Source organism: Sapajus apella, unplaced genomic scaffold (assembly GCF_009761245.1).
Source record: "Sapajus apella isolate SASKATOON/1434 unplaced genomic scaffold, GSC_monkey_1.0 scaffold92, whole genome shotgun sequence".
Classification (NCBI taxonomy): Eukaryota; Metazoa; Chordata; class Mammalia; order Primates; family Cebidae; genus Sapajus; species Sapajus apella.
The window spans coordinates 2,653,240-2,669,310 of NW_022437032.1; the positions used below are offsets into that span (position 1 = coordinate 2,653,240).

The 16,071-nt window shown below is 43.3% G+C and overlaps 1 protein-coding gene and 1 long non-coding RNA gene across 4 annotated transcripts in view; both read right to left on the bottom strand.

Annotated features, from left to right (window-relative positions):
* LOC116535121 overlaps positions 1–14,683 on the bottom strand; it is a 30,669-nt gene extending 15,986 nt beyond the window's left edge. Inside the window, exon 1 of the long non-coding RNA XR_004262053.1 lies at positions 12,865–14,683. This is a non-coding gene — a long non-coding RNA (uncharacterized LOC116535121). The remainder of the gene's footprint in view (positions 1–12,864) is intronic.
* Positions 1–16,071, bottom strand: part of TSHZ2 (teashirt zinc finger homeobox 2) — a 513,539-nt gene that overhangs the window by 191,908 nt on the left and 305,560 nt on the right. The gene's annotated exons all lie outside the window — the stretch shown is intronic.

Genomic DNA, 16,071 nt, shown 5'->3' on the forward strand with positions numbered 1-16,071 from the left:
TTGAGCTGGAGTCTTGCTCTGTTGCCCAGGCTGGAGTACAGTGACACAATCTTGGCTCAAGGCAGCCTCTGCCTCCCTGGTTCAAGTGATCCTCCTGCCTCAGCCTCCCGAGTAGCTGGGACTACAGGTGCATGTCACCATGCCTAGTTAATGTTTGTATTTTTAGTAAGTTTCATCATGTTGGCCAAGCTGGTTTTGAACTCCTGACCTCAAGCGATCTGCTTGTCTTGGCCTCCCAAAGTGCTGGGATTACAGGTGTAAGCCACTGCACCTGGCCTACTGGTAACTAGGTTTTGACATTAAGAAAAATCTACAAATCTGTCTAAAGCCAGATTTTTACATTATGTTGAAGACTGAGATTTCCTGTGGCCAGCCTCCTGATGATGGAATTATAGTGGAATTTCATGAGGACCAAATAAACTTTAGGATTTAAAGATTGCAATCTGCTCCAACAAATGTTGGGATAGAATATAAAAATTGTCCATTTTGAAATACTCTTGGAGGGGAAAAAATCTGAGTCATTAAAAGTTATAAAAACGGCCGGGCGCGGTGGCTCAAGCCTGTAATCCCAGCGCTTTGGGAGGCCGAGGCGGGTGGATCACGAGGTCAAGAGATCGAGACCATCCTGGTCAACATGGTGAAACCCCGTCTCTACTGAAAATACAAAAAATCAGCTGGGCATGGTGGCGCATGCCTGTAATCCCAGCTACTCAGGAGGCTGAGGCAGGAGAATTGCCTGAACCCAGGGGACGGAGGTTGCGGTGAGCCGAGATTGTGCCATTGCACTCCAGCCTGGGTAACAAGAGCGAAACTCCGTCTCAAAAAAAAAAAAAAAAAAGTTATAAAAACTCAAGTTAAATAATTCAGGTTAAAAAAGAACAATATTAACTTCTGAAAAATGACTTCTATGTTCATCTACCATGAATTTTGTTGGCTTTCAAGGTGATATTAAGCACATAAAATAATTTTAGAAGGAAAAGAAATCCAAAATGCCACTACCCTTGCACTCACTGTAACTAGTATTTCCCAAGTTTTTTCCAATCCCAGTCTCCATGCAAGTTTGCTAACCTCTTAGACAGTCAAGCAACACTTCCTCTTCTGGGGATACTCAACAGACAAGTAACAGCTGCTCACTCTGTGGGATGCAGTGGATTCAGTTTTATTCCTCTGAACCCATGACAGATCTTAGGGTACACGTGTTACTTACATTGCACTTGTATTGCAATCACCTTTTAATCTCCAACATCTAAGCTGTAATTCCTGAAAAGTAAGTCAATGCACATGAAAAGGCCCACTCCTTGTGGACCAGCCTCTGGAGATGAATTATGATAAACACAGTGTCTGCCCTGGTGAGGCTTGAGGCAGAGTGGGAAAGACCAGCAAGAGAATAGGCAATTAAAGAACAGACAATTCAAATGAGCAATTAGAGAAGTGCCATGTAATTTTTCAATAAACAGAAACTCATATCATTATTATATCTATTTTGGTCTCCTCAAAAAAGTTCAGTATATTGAATACGCTAAATAAATACTCACAGTGTAAAGAAATAATTTGTTCCTCCTACTGAGGACAAGACGGAGTGCCCCTCTTGTGTGCACCTGTATCTTTCCCCTCATAGTACTTGTGTCCAGGCACTACGATCGTACATTTGCTTCACTTCCTTGCCCCCTAGATCATGAACCTCAGGGAGAAACTGTGTCCTGGTCTGGCATCCTTGATCTGGCATCTGATCATTAATTCAGAAGCGTTACGTGTGTGTGTGTGTGTGTGTGTGTGTGTGTGTGTGTGTGTGTGTGTATTTTTGAGACAGGGTCTTGCTCTGTTGCCCATGCTAAAGTATATTGGTATAATCATAGCTCACTGCAGCCTTGAACTCTTGGGATTAAGTGATCTTCTCAAGTAGCTGGGACCACAGGTGCACACCACCCTACCTGACTAGAAAGAAAATTTTTTTGTAGAGACAGGTTCTCACTGTGTTGTCCAGGCTGGTCTCAAACTCTTGGGCTCAAGCCATTGATATTCCCACTTTAGCCACCCAAAGTGCTGGCATTACAGGCATGAGCCACGGTGCCTATTTTTACATATTTGAATAAAGCTGTAGAAGATAAAATGTTCTTAGAATTCAAGTCTCAGAGAAGCTGGCTATTTCTGCCCTAAGACCAGAAAAAAAAAAAAAAAAAGGTGACACCTCCAATCAAAAACAATTGGATTTTCATCATACCCTTATTAGGGAAAACACCCTGAAAAAGAATGTACAGTGAAGGACGGTAGACATCTTGAGAACTCTTTTTTTTTAAAATCCTGAACTCTGTTTTCTTATTTCACACTTTCATCTCCACACTTCCAGACCTGAAGTCTCTAACTGTAAAGTCTTGTGTTGCTTCACAAAGCCTCGTGACAGAATTTTCTTTTAATTAGAGCACTCATAATAGCAACAATAATTCTAATCATTAATAAGCCGCTCACTCCACTTAGGAACAAACACAAATGGCAAGAAGTCAATGTTAATTTTAAAACACATGTAAACAAGAATCCAGGAAGGCCAAACACATAACCTTTTGGCATTATTAATGGCAAAGAACATTTTCCACTGAGCTCAAGAAGTAAATGCTACAACAGCTGCATGCTATATACCTCTACCTTTACTTTTCATAATAAAAATAAATTGATCACTATGTGGTGATTTAAAGAAAACTCTGTTTTCCCTTCCCCAAATGCCCAAAGCTTCATGAGGGTAGGAATCATTTCTGTCCTCCCTGATGCTATGGTAGTTCTGGCATATAGTAGGTGTTCAATCCATCTGTGCTGAATAAATGAATCAATCCAATGTCACAGACGTCCTGCTCAGAACTTCACTTTGCAAAGGAAGCTGGGCACTAGTACCATTTCTTTTTCTTTTATTATTATTATTTTTTGAGATGGAGTCTTGCTCTCTCACCCCAGGCTGGAATGCAGTGGTGTGATCTCAGCTCATTGCAACCTCCACTTCCTGGGTTCCAGTGACTCTCCTGCCTCAGCCTCCCAAGTAGCTGGGATTATAGGCATGCACCACCACGCCTGGCTAATTTTTTTGTTTTTTGTATTTTTAGTAGAGGTGGGGTTTCACTATGTTGTCCAGGCTAGTCTTGAACTCCTGACCTAAAATGATCTGCCTGCCTTGGCATCCCAGAGTGATAACAGGCCTGACCCACCGCACCCAGCCCCATTTCTCAGATATTATAATGAACCAACATTTGCAAAAAAATTCATGAAGTTCTGAATTTTCAATCAAGAATATCTAAATTTTATTTTCTTGTTGACGAAAAATGAATCCAATCCTGCCCTGGATTCTTAGGAGAAGAGACCCCTATCCAAATACTGCCTCATGAAATTACTGCCCACATTCATGTTTATCCTTGCGTTGAGTTGGTGCTCTGTGATCAACGCAAAAGGACATTTAACTTTTTAATACCGTGTTTCTCACTTTGTGGGGGTTTGCACATTTTTCCAGTTCTCAAGTTTGGGAAATGGTGGTAGCTACAACTTCCCCACTCAGCACAGTGACATCCAAAGTCTGGGCAATGCCTGGGGCCACCATCTGTCTCCCGTGCCTCTGACTCTGCTGAACGGCTTCAGAACGTGGAGCCGGATCCGAATTGCAGCGCCAGCCCTCGTGACAGACCCGCGATGTCTACGATCATTTCCTCTGCTGCCTTTCATATCACTGAACTGAAACGATCAGACCTGTCAAGAGTAAGGGCCCCAGATGAAAGGCCAGTGCATTAAGACAGAACATAATTGCCAGCTTCTGAGTTGCTGACATTAATCGTTTTACTGAAAGAAGACAGTAGAGTTCCTCTGTCTCTTCCTCTATTTCTCTCTCTCTCTCTCTCTTTCGCTCTCTTATTGCCATCACACAATGGGGGCAGGGGGGCCGGGCGTGTAGGGGGAAAAAACCCAACAAGATTTGCTAATTAAAAGTAATATGTTTTCCCGCGTTTTTGGCAATTTGATAACACAAAACACTTACTTGGGGGCCACGGGGGAAACAAACGGAGACAGATAAAAAATGTTTTGTGTTCATCCAAGCACAACTATGTTAATGCGTATTATCCCATTAATGTGCATCAACATCGGGAATCGGCTCACCAATGCAAGCAAGAAGCATACACTTATCATCATTTGATAACATGTTTAATGACAGATTGACGGGAGATTTGCAAATGTGAACTGGCATCAGTGTTGCTAACTTCAGCTTCTGCCGCCGCCTGTGCTATGCCAGCATATTTATGTGCATAATTTGATTTCTCAGCCACACTGTTAGTACATTTTTAATATTAACTATGCACGAGCAGACAGCCGAACTTAAGTTGCACTGATGGTTGGAGTTCATTAGATTGAAAAAGATGGGCGTGCGTTACTAAGATGGAGGTGGCGGTCCAACATTCAAGAAGCAACACTTAACAGACACACTCCATTCTCAACAAGCCCAAGCTACACATTGCATGTTGTTGGAGGCGGTAAAGCTCTTATGAATGAAGGAAGAGTGGAAGAAGAACAAGAAAGCCCCTGCCCTGGGCATTTGGTCAGGAACTTGACAAAGAGCACTGGGAACTACTGGACCCTTTTTTGCTTTCTTTCTGCCACCGTCTTTCACCCCAAGCTCATCAAGGCTTTACATTCAAGCCTCTTTTGCATATTGCAGTCAAGTGTACAGAGCAGGCGAGCACAGATTTCTATTCACTCTTCCTAAATCCAGGTCACAGCCCAAGCACGCAGGAAAATCTTCCCTGGGTAAAAATAGGGCCAATCTGTTTATTTTGGAGAGTCAGACCAATCTGTAATTGAATTTTGCCCTCATCACAAAACATTTGCGTGACCAGGATGGATGACTTCACTTGGCTATACCTCCCTTTCTTCAACTGTAAAATGGGTATAAGAAAATCACCTACTTCCCAGGGCAGTGAAGCTTGAAGAAGCTAAAAAAAAGGACTGCTAAACCCAGTGTTTGGCACACACGCAAGTTTTTAGTATATGTTTATTCTTCTTACTGTTTTATTTCTTTTTTGGTAATTAAAAAAAATTATAAGTTGGCCGGGTGCGGTGGCTCAAGCCTGTAATCCCAGCACTTTGGGAGGCCGAGGCGGGTGGATCACGAGGTCAAGAGATCGAGACCATCCTGGTCAACATGGTGAAACCCCATCTCTACTAAAAATACAAAAAATTAGCTGGGCATGTTGGTGCGTGCCTGTAATCCCAACTATTCATGAGGCTGAGGCAGGAGAATTGCCTGAACCCAGGAGACGGAGGCTGCAGTGAGCCGAGATCGGCCATTGCACTCCAGCCTGGGTAATAAGAGCGAAACTCCGTCTCAAAAAAAAAAAAAAAAAAAAAAAAAAATTATAAGTCTGCTTCCCAGCAAGGCCTAAAGTCCAGCAGATCTAGGGTTTAAATCCAAGCTCCACCACCTGAAGGCCGTGTGGTGATGGTCAAGGCACTTAATTTCTGTTGACTTTAGGTGCTTCACCTGTAAAATAGGGGTGATGACAGGGACGTGTCTGCTGTGATGGCAGGAAAGATAAAATGATATGATGTATATAAGGAGTTTTAGAGAATGTCTTGGACATAGTAAGCATTCAATAAGTATTAGCTCTGATGTTTTGCAAGAATCAGGACAGGGCATACGTTCTGGTGGTGATAATGAAGTCTGGCAAATTTGCATTTGAATTCTTGTTCTGCTGCTTCCTAACTGTATGATAATAGGCCACTTAACCTTTCTTAAGCTTTCTCTTCTACAACATAGGGACCTATGATCTTACTTTGGAGGACGTGGGACGGGAATAATTAGATAACACTGGTAGGGCGCTAACTCCACATTAACTACGATTGTTACAAAAGTTTGTGTCTTCAGGGCTTTGATGGTGTCTGGTTCATAATAAATGCTGAATAAATATTTGTTGATTGAACCAGAAAATGAGATCATTATTAGGCATGTCCCAGGTTCCATCTTGGGAAAGATTTGTCCAGGGAACAGGATAAGAGGCCTGTAAGTGTCTGTTCTGACCGGGGAGTGGCATAGTAAGAGTGTGTGAAGGAGTCTCTGCTAGGCCTCATCGCGACAGCAAGCAAATGACACAAATCACATGCACAGGAATGCCACCTCCTTATACAAAGAGTACTGCATGATGCCATGTGGCTAGCTATTTTGTATTTATTCCTTCTAGTCACCAGTCTGAAAGGTGGAACTAGAAAAATGCACAGACTTCAGGGTCAGAACCGGCCTTAAATCTCATTCTGTCACCTGTTAGTTACAGTCACCCTCAGTAGGCTACAGACATTTCTGAGGTCCATTCAATGAATATGAGTTAAGGATTTTAAATTTTACAGCCCCTGTTCTGTCCTTGAGGGCCTTATACTTGAACCTCAGTTTCCTCGTCCATAAGATGGGAGTAATATCTCTACTGAAAGCCTGTGGCAAGGGTTAAATCAGAAGAAGATAGAAAAGCTCTTGACACTGTGCACGCAGTGGGTACTCAGTCAACGCTAGATCCCTCTCCCTCATTGATCTGCATATGAAAACCTAAGCCAGAGGCCACGCACCTCTGATCACTTTCAAAAACGTGCTTTCTGTATATTTGCACTATTTTGAATTGCCATTTAAATTAATTATTTTGTCAGTGACAATGAGGTGAAAGTCACCTCTTCTTTTGATCCTTTTTGTTTTTGGACAAAAGAACTTGATATATTTTAATATCAGCTCTGAGAGGTAGATGGAGAATCTACCTTTACTCACAAAGGTAATGTTGGGGAAACTGAGACATTTTTCCATGCAAGTGAGAGCTAGGTAAGAACCTGGCCACAGGGAAATGCATCTGTAGAGGACACGGTAGAGATGCCTTTGGATTTCGGATACTATATTCTTGTGCCTATGCCTGGCTTCTGAGGGTTTTACCATCTAATAGGTGCACCTGCTGCTCTCTTCTGGGTCTATCCCCTGACTGCTAAATCTGCTTGGCCTGTACACACAGAATGCCCCTGCTGCCTGCAAATGTGTACCCCTGGTTACCCTTGAGCCAGTGACTGATTGATGTGGAGTCAATCAGTCACTGGCTCAAGGGTAGCCAGGGTAGCCCAGCCCTTGCTTACAGACAGGTGAAACTGAGGCTCCCCATGGGATCAGGCAGGGGCTAGGACTTGCTTGGCTTTCTTTTCTTTCCTGTCCTGTTTCCCGACTCTCTTACTGGTTCGTCCTAGGATCACATTCCTAAGAAATCAGAGATTCAATAGGTTTAATAGCTCAGGAATCCTGATGTCAGGATCTGCTTCTAGGACCCCTACATGGGACACTATGCTACTAGACCACAGGCTGGTAAACTATAGCCTGCGGGCCAAATCTGGCCCTCCACTTGTTTTTGTAAATAAAGTTTTATTGGAACTCAGCCATACTTGATCATTTACATATCACCTATGGCTGCTTTTGTGATGCAATGGCAGAGCTGAATATTTGTAATAGACACTGTGTGGCCTACGAAGCCTCAGACATTTACTATCTGGCCCTTTGACAAAACAAGTTTGCAAACCCCTGTACTAGATAATGCTTTAAATGCACCGAGCTTTTTCTCACCTCTAGAACTTCGCACGTGCTGTTCCTTCTGCCTGGAGCCCTCGTTCATTGGGTCAGTGGATGACTGGCTGCCTCTCATTTTTCAGGTCTCAGCAAAAATGTCACTTTCTCAGAAAGGACTTTCCTGACCACCATCTAAAGTAGCCTCCCATCTCCCTATTCTTTGGCTTGGCATTCTTAACAACGAACAGCACTGAAATTATTCTCTTTGATTAAATTGTTTGCTCCATGACAGCAGCTAGCACATAAGCTTCACGAGGCCAGGGGCTTTCTTTGTCTTGCTCATTTCTGGATACGAGCCTGGCATAGTACCTAAACATAGTTTACATTTAAGAATGCTTGCTAACTAAATGATGAGAAGAATAAAAAATACCTAAGTGGTTGCATTCACACCAGTTGGGTCTAAAACTCCAGGACTTAGCACAGCTAGCTCCATGTAGGTGGTGGCCGGTCACTGATCCTCCCTCATTTTCAATCCTTACTCCCAATGCCATGGAAACATATTTCATACCCAGGCCACATTAGTGCCCAGACATTTACTACCTCTGCTATTAATTTGCTTGTTTTGCCACATTATATCATGGGAGGTCACTTTATGCTATAAGCTGTAATTTTTGAATTTTATGATATAAATTGACCTGCTTTGGGAACCAGGCTATAAAAAGGATCGCTGCTGAGGAGGTCAAGGAAAAGTTATGCAGTGGTGTTAATGGTTTTAATTAAAGCATTAATTTTATAAAGTTTTTGTTGAGGGCTTCATATGCCTGAGGTCTTCAAGGAGCTTCTGGTAAGGAAGGAAAGGTATATTCACACACACACACACATTTCCTGGGTGCAATCCATTCCTGTACTCAGGAGCAGAATCATCTTCAGAAATGCCATTGGGTCATGCTCTTTCCCTGTTTAAAGCCTCCCAATGTATTTAGAGTAATCTGAACTCATTACCATGGCCTGCATAATTGGGTCTTGTCCCCTTGAGCACGGCATTCCAGGGGACATTGGCTTTCTTTCAGTCCCCTCCAACAAACCCAGCTCTTACTTGCCTCAGGTCCTTTGCACTTGTTGTCCCTGTCTGAAATCCTCTTCTTCTCATTTGTGGCTCCCTCAGTCCTTCATGTGTCAGAAGATGCCCCTCAAAGGAATCTTCCTGGAGCACCCAAAGTAAGTTAGCACCACTACTACCCAGGCCCTTGAAGTTCTATTCCCTTTATGGGATCCTAAATGGTCTTATTTATTTTTTAATTTCTTTTCTATTTCCACCAACAAGAATATAAGATCTGTGAAGGGAGGGAAATTGTCATTCTGCTCATTGCTGTTTCCTTGGGGCCTAGCACAGGGCTAGATATGAGAAAATACATAAACTACATGATATCAGATAGTTATAATTTTATGAAGGAAATAAAACAGGGTGATGAGACAGAGAAAAGTGAGAGAGCTGGATCGGGGCATTGGTAAACTGTTGCCTGTGAGCCTAATCCAGCCTGCCATCTGCTTTTGTAGTGCCAAGAAAGTAAGAGTGGTTTTTATATTTTTAAATGGTTGAAAAATCAGAAGAAGAATGATGGCTTATGACACACAAAAATGACAAGAAATTAAAATTCCAGTGTCCTTTGGTAAAGTTTCATTGGATCATAACCCCTATCATTCATTCACATATGATCTATCATTGCTTTTATGCTGCAGTGGCAGATTGAATACAGTTGACCCTCGAACAACACGAGTTTGAGTTGAGGGGGTCCACTTATACGTGGATTTTCTTCCCTCTCTGCCACCTCTGAAAAAGCAAACCAACCCTTCCACTTACTTCTTCTCCTCAGCCTACTCAATGTGAAGATGACAAGGAGGAAGACCTTTATAATGATCCACTTCCACTTAATAATAAATATATTTTCTCTTCCTTATGATTTTCTTAGCAAAGTTTTCTTTTCTCTAGCTTGCTTTATAGCAAGAACATTGCATATAATGCATATAACATCACAAAATATGTGTTAATTGACTTTATGTTATCGGCAAGTCTTCTGGTCAACAGTAGGCTATCAGTAGTTAAGTACTTTTTGTGAAGTCAAAAGTTACCTGTGCATTTTTGATTATGCAGAGGATCAGCACTGCTAACTCCTTCATTGTTCAAGGGTCAACAGTAGTCGTGAGACTGCAAGCTCCCCCAAGCTGAAAATATTTACTATCTGGCCCTTTGTAGAAAAAAATGGATGACTCCTGATTTAGATAGGTTTTCATGGAAGAGTCCTTAGAGAAGATGATGTTTAAGTTGAGATTTAAATGATGAGAAAGATTAATACAAGGATCAGAAGGACTATATTTAAAGTACCTGAAGCAGAATAAATACTTATGAAACGGTAGCCTTTCTCATTGTGATATGAGCTGTGAATTATGACTTAATCTGGCAGTTCTGTCTTGGGAAAACTAAGGCAGGGTTGGTAAGTAGAGATGAGAACTGAAGGTGGCTACTGCATCGGTCCTGGCAAGAGGAGGGTGTACTTCAAATAACATGGCCGCTGTGGAAACGGAAGTGGAAGTGAGGTGGGAAAACCATGATGGAGTGATGAGTGATGGAATAAATGAAGAGTGCGAGTAGAGATGACAGAAAACACAAGGTTCATAGATCCTCAGCTGAGGCATCATGAGAAGAGCAATGCTACCTGCCATTTCAGAATTAGAAAATATCAGAAAACGGAGATGGCGGCTTAGGTCAAGCTTTAGCTATCTATCTGCCCCTTTACAGAAACAACTGACGACTCTGATTTAGATACTTTTTCAGGGAAGAATCCTTAAAGAAGATGATGTTGAAGTTGAGATTTAAATGATGAGAAGGGTTAATATAAGGATCACAAGGACTGTAACTAAAGTGCCCCAGGAAGAATAAACATTCATGAAATGGTAGCTCTTCTCATTGCGATATAAGCTTTGAATCATGACTTAATCTGGGAGTTCCGTGCTGGACAAACAGGGACAGGGTAGTAAGTAGAGATAAGAAGGCCTGAGGGTGGCTATGGCATCAGTCCTGGCAGGAGGAGAGTGTTAGTTGGATTTGAGGTCATTCTTCCCCAAGCAACACTGACATCAAAACTCCTTTGGGCAGACCAATCTCAGTCCAAGTTGTGCAGTGCTGAGTCTGCTCACTGCTTCCATGGGAGTGAATTGAAGCCAGGCCAAAGACAGCATCCAATTCTTCAGGTTGCAGGCATTGCTTCACGGGTGTGTGCTACCTCGACTTCTGGCTGATTAAACCTAATCTCCATATTTTATTGGCACCCTTGGGAAACAGTCCCTCTATCTACTGGGGCACCTAAACTGGGAGGATATAAATCCTGGAGCTGGTCAAGATAATCTTGACATTTGCCTGACAATGAGACAACACAGAGAACATCTGAGCTGAAAGGTGGAGAAAGACAAAGTTCTGAGGGCATACATCTTTCAAACCAAGGATTCCTCTGTGCATGAGTCCAACTCTATCTTTGGATGGGATGACCTATTACATTTCTTGTTTTTTTTTTTTTTTTTTTTTTTTCAAAGTGAAAGACAAGTTTATTTTATTAGGGAAGTAAATAAACAAAAGAATGGCAACTCCATAGGCAGGGCAGTCACACTTCTTGTTTTACTTAACTACTTTTGATTTGGTTTGCAGTGAATTGTAAATAAGAGATTTTGACAATCACAATACAGAGTTAATATACCGAACAGTTTTAACCATTGCTTCAAAAACTATTTTAGGGCCCATCCCTTCGGAATTAAGGAAGGTATTAAGCTAAATCAAGAGGAGGCTCTCTTCCCTTGACAGCCGGTCATGTGCTTCAGATGAACATTCCTCTTTATACAGTAGAAGCGACTGAGCTGATGTCCACCTTTTTAAGCGATCTCAGTAGACTCATGCAAACTTCCTGGCCACCTACACCTTTCCTATATTTTGGGCCTCTCCTTGTTTGGCTTCTGTATCTCAGCTCCTGCTCTTTGTTTAGCCCCTGTAATAGATCATCCTGATGGGCCCCCATGTTGGTTTGACTTGATTTTGTGCAGTAAGCGAGGATCTCACAAAGGACAGAGTGCCAGACAGGCTCAGAGACAGGGGGAAAGCTGCTAAAAGCCAACTGTCTGGAGTGCTTACAACATGCCCAGGTACTTAAAGGAATAGTTCTCAATGTGTGGTCCCTGGACCAATACCACTGGTATCACCTGGGAGCATGTTAGACATTCACATGGTCTGGCTCCACCTGGGACCTAGTGAATCTGACACTCGGGAGATGGGGCTCAGACATCTGGGTTTTAACAAACCTCCAGGCGATTGTGATGTACAGCCAAGTTTGAGAACCACTGGCTTAAAGCATCACCTGGGATATTTCTTTTAACTCTATCAATCCCTGAGGTAGAACAGTTATACCCATTTTACAGATGAAGAAACTGTGTCTGAGAGGGATTAGGGTGTTTGCTCTTACTCCCAGTGAGTAGTGGACCCTGAATTTAAACCCAGGCAGCCTGACCCTTGTACCTCACTGGTGATCCCCAGAAAAAGTGGATAGATCTACACAGCTGCTCATATTCCCAGGCAGAGTGACTGGCTCGCATTCCAGTTGGCTGGCAGACACACTGTACCGGAATGACATATCCTATTGCCCTTTTGCCAATTCCTAGTAAGCCTTAGGACACATTTCTCAACCTCTAAGGAAGTTTCCAGTCCCAGAGCTAAATCCTAGCTTTAGACCCTGGGGATGGTCCAGGTAACCTTGCCATTTGCCTGAGAATGAGACAACACGGGGAACATCTGAGGGGAAAGGTGGAGAAAGGTAGAGGGCATACATTCTGTGAACCAAGGATTCCTCTGTGCATGAATCCAATTCTATCCTTGGATGAGCGGTTACATTTCTTGTTTCACTTTTGATTTGGTTTGCAGTGAATTGTAGATAAGAGATTTTGATATATACAATGCAGAGTTAACATGCTGGGCATTTTTTTTTTTTTTGACAGGGTCTCTCACTTTGTTGCCAGGCTGGAGTGCAGTGGTGCAATCACAGCTCACTGCAACCTCCACCTCCTGCGTTCAAGTGATTCTCCTGCCTCAGCCTCCCGTGTAGCTGGGACTATAGGCTTGTACCACCACACCTGGCTAATTTTGTATTTTTTTAGTACAGACAGGGTTTCTCCATGTTGGTCAGGCTGGTCTTGAACTCCTGACCTCAGGTGATCTGCCCGCCTAGGCCTCCCAAAGTGCTGGGATTACAGGCATGAGCCATCATGCCTGACCAACAAACAAAACAGTTTTAACCATTGCTTCCAAAAATTTCAACAAACTTCCGCTCAGGTCCACTGGGATTCTAGGGATTACACAGAGCACAGGGGACTTGTGCTCATCCACTTGCAGCCTCTCCTCGTGAAAATCACCTCCACCCTTCTAAATCCCCCTTCTTGTGCACCGCGTTTCTCCCCAGTTAATGCTGTATAGTTAGAGATGCCACTTGGTTTGCTGAGATTTATAGGCAATCGCTAATGTTCAGTTATAATTCCCCATTTCAGATGTGAAAATGGCTCATAATATTCAACACAAGGGCCTCTCTACAATGATATATAATTTAAAAATTAACATGAGGACAGAGGAGACTCTGCATTTTTGAACTGGGAACTTAGAGACTCAGAGGTTAAAGCTTGATAAGGTGAGCTCAAGGAATGAGATGAGTTATTAAGCAAATGCCTCTGGTACATGTCTCCATGGCTTCAGAGCTTTTCCTGTGTCTTCCAGTTCACTTGCACTTGTCAAAGTGCAAGTCCACAAATGGTCTATTTATATTAGGGTATTTTTCCCCATTGTTAGGAATGTTCTCTAATTCCTGACACAGACCTTTCCAATATAAACCGTGCTGTCAGAAAGCAAGCAAAGCAGAAAAAATCGATGCTTGAGCTCCAGCAGGGGCCAAACAGACCAGAACAGCAAGACCAGAAAGAGCTTATGGGAATTCTTGAGGGTAAAACCTGTGGCTGTGGTTATGGCATCATTGGCTCTGGCTGGAAATGGACCTAGAAGACTTGGTGGAGTATTTAACATGCCCCTCTCTAGGGAAGGGGATGAAGACTGTGATAGAAATGGAGAAAAAGAGTCAGAGAAAGAGAAAGAGCGCTAGTGAGAAAAGAAAGATAGGCAATATTTCTGCATGTGAGATACTTTGGTGCTTGTATTGGTTCAACTATCCATGGCCTTGTGACCAAGTCCTTATCCCTGGTCTGCTCCGGCATCAAGTGGTTACAATTATGGATTGCAAATTTATTGACATTTGACATCTACCTAAGCTTTCCCCTCATCAACAGAACTCTCTGCCGGCAAACCGAATAATTACACAAGATTTCAGCAGTCATGGGGATGCCAAAAAGGTCACTAAATCATTTGGAAAAAAACAATGTGTTCCTCCAAGTCATCTCTCCAGCAAATCTCCCACAGAAGTCAGGACCACCCAGTGTGGAGGCTCAGAGGAGGGGGTGCTGAATTACAGAATGGAGAGAGGAATTAATTTAGGATTGAAAAATAGGAAGGCGAGCACAGCAGGGACCTTTCGTATTTATACTTTATAACTCCTGGAGAAGAACTGAAATGGTGGTTTACTTTTATCAGAATGGGTTCTTCTTGGGAGACAGGCAGTGATGGGATGCTTGGGAGTCCTGGCGGTCCAGGAGAGACTTGGGAAGAGTAGTTGTGTCCTGGTCCTCTAGAGCCCACCTGGGGCCCCACAATGAGAGGCCGAGGGAATGTTTCCCCATGTGCACATGTCTTCTTTGTTTGAAGTCCCTTCTCCTCCCTAGAACAAGCATGATCCTGAGTGACTTAGAGTTCTCCTGGGTTCACACATTCCTTCCCATGCTTACTGCATCCACTGAGGCTCCAATCAAGGCCATCTGTTCCCAGTCTCCCAACAGCCTCCTCACGCTGCTCCTGCTTTCACTCTGACCCTTTCATCCATTCCATACCCAGTGGCCAGAGAGATCTTCTAAAAAAGAAAGTAGGCCAGGCGCAGTGGCTCACGCCTGTAATCCCAGCACTTCGGGTGGCCAAGGCAAGTGGATCACCTGAGGTCAGGAGTTTGAGACCTGTCTGGCCAACATGGTGAAACCCTGTCTCCACTAAAAATACAAAATTAGCCAGGTGTGGTGGTGCATGCCTGTAATCCTGGCTACTCGGGAGGCTGAGGTAGGAGAATCACTTGAACCCGAGAGGTGGAGGTTGCCGTGGGCCAAGATCACAACATTGTACTCCAGCCTGGGCAAAAAGAGTGAAAATCCATCTCAAAAAAAAAAAAAAAAAAAAAAAAAGAAAGAAAAAGAAAAGAAAGAAGAAGGTAGATCATGCCACGTGCCTGTTTAAGCCTCTTCAATGGCTTCCCTTTGGACTTAAAGAAAAACAAATCTAACATTCTTTTATTTCTCCATCCAGTTAGTATGGTCCCAAAATATCCAAAGTTCTTAGTATGTTCTACAAAGCCTTGACATGTCCCACCCCTGCATGCCCAGCTCACGACACTGGCCTTTCTCTGAATCAAACATATCAGCCCTGCTCCTGTTTCTCCTGCCTGGGATGTTCTGCCTCCAATTTGCCACATGATTGCTATTTTCTCAGCCTCCTCTATTTCAAGTAGGTGGCCCTGTCACAGTCCCTTGCACTACCCCATATTTCCTTGGCAGTCCCTCATCCTCAGAAATTGTCACTTGTATTTATGTGCTCAATAGATGTTAGCCGTTAATATTACTATCAACCTGCATCCCCTGTTTCTCTTATTCTCTGGTGTAGCCCAGGACTCAGAACAGAGTCTGGCACACAGCAGTTCCTCCAAAAGTTCGCATTTGCACCTCAGGAATAGACATTTCTTTTTTTTTTTTTTGAGACGGAGTTTCGCTCTTGTTACCCAGGCTGGAGTGCAATAGAGCGATCTCGGCTCACCGCAACCTCCGCCTCCTGGGTTCAGGCAATTCTCCTGCCTCAGCCTCCTGAGCAGCTGGGACTACAGGCACGCGCCACCATGCCCAGCTGATTTTTTGTATTTTTAGTAGAGACGGGGTTTCACCATGTTGACCAGGATGGTCTCGATCTCCTGACCTTGTGATCCACCCGCCTCGGCCTCTCAAGAATAGACATTTCTTAACCCAGATGCACAAAGATCCCGGCTGAGTGCTAGTCCTTTGGACAAATAATTTCTACAGTGGGCCGGAAATGTTTCTTACATCCACATACTTTTATGTCTGTGCAAAGCCTGAAGATTCATTTGCATTGGCCTTCTGTTAATGCTGGGCACTGTGCTTCATGTTTTGTGTACTTTTATGCATTTGATCTGCTTCATGGATGAGGGATGTAAGTATTATTGTCATTTCACTCATGGTGGATGGCAAAAGGAAGCATAATCACCTCCTAGATAGTATGTGCCTTTCTCCCCCTCCCTCCCTCCCTTCCTTCCTTCCTTCTCTTTCTTTCTTTCCCTTCC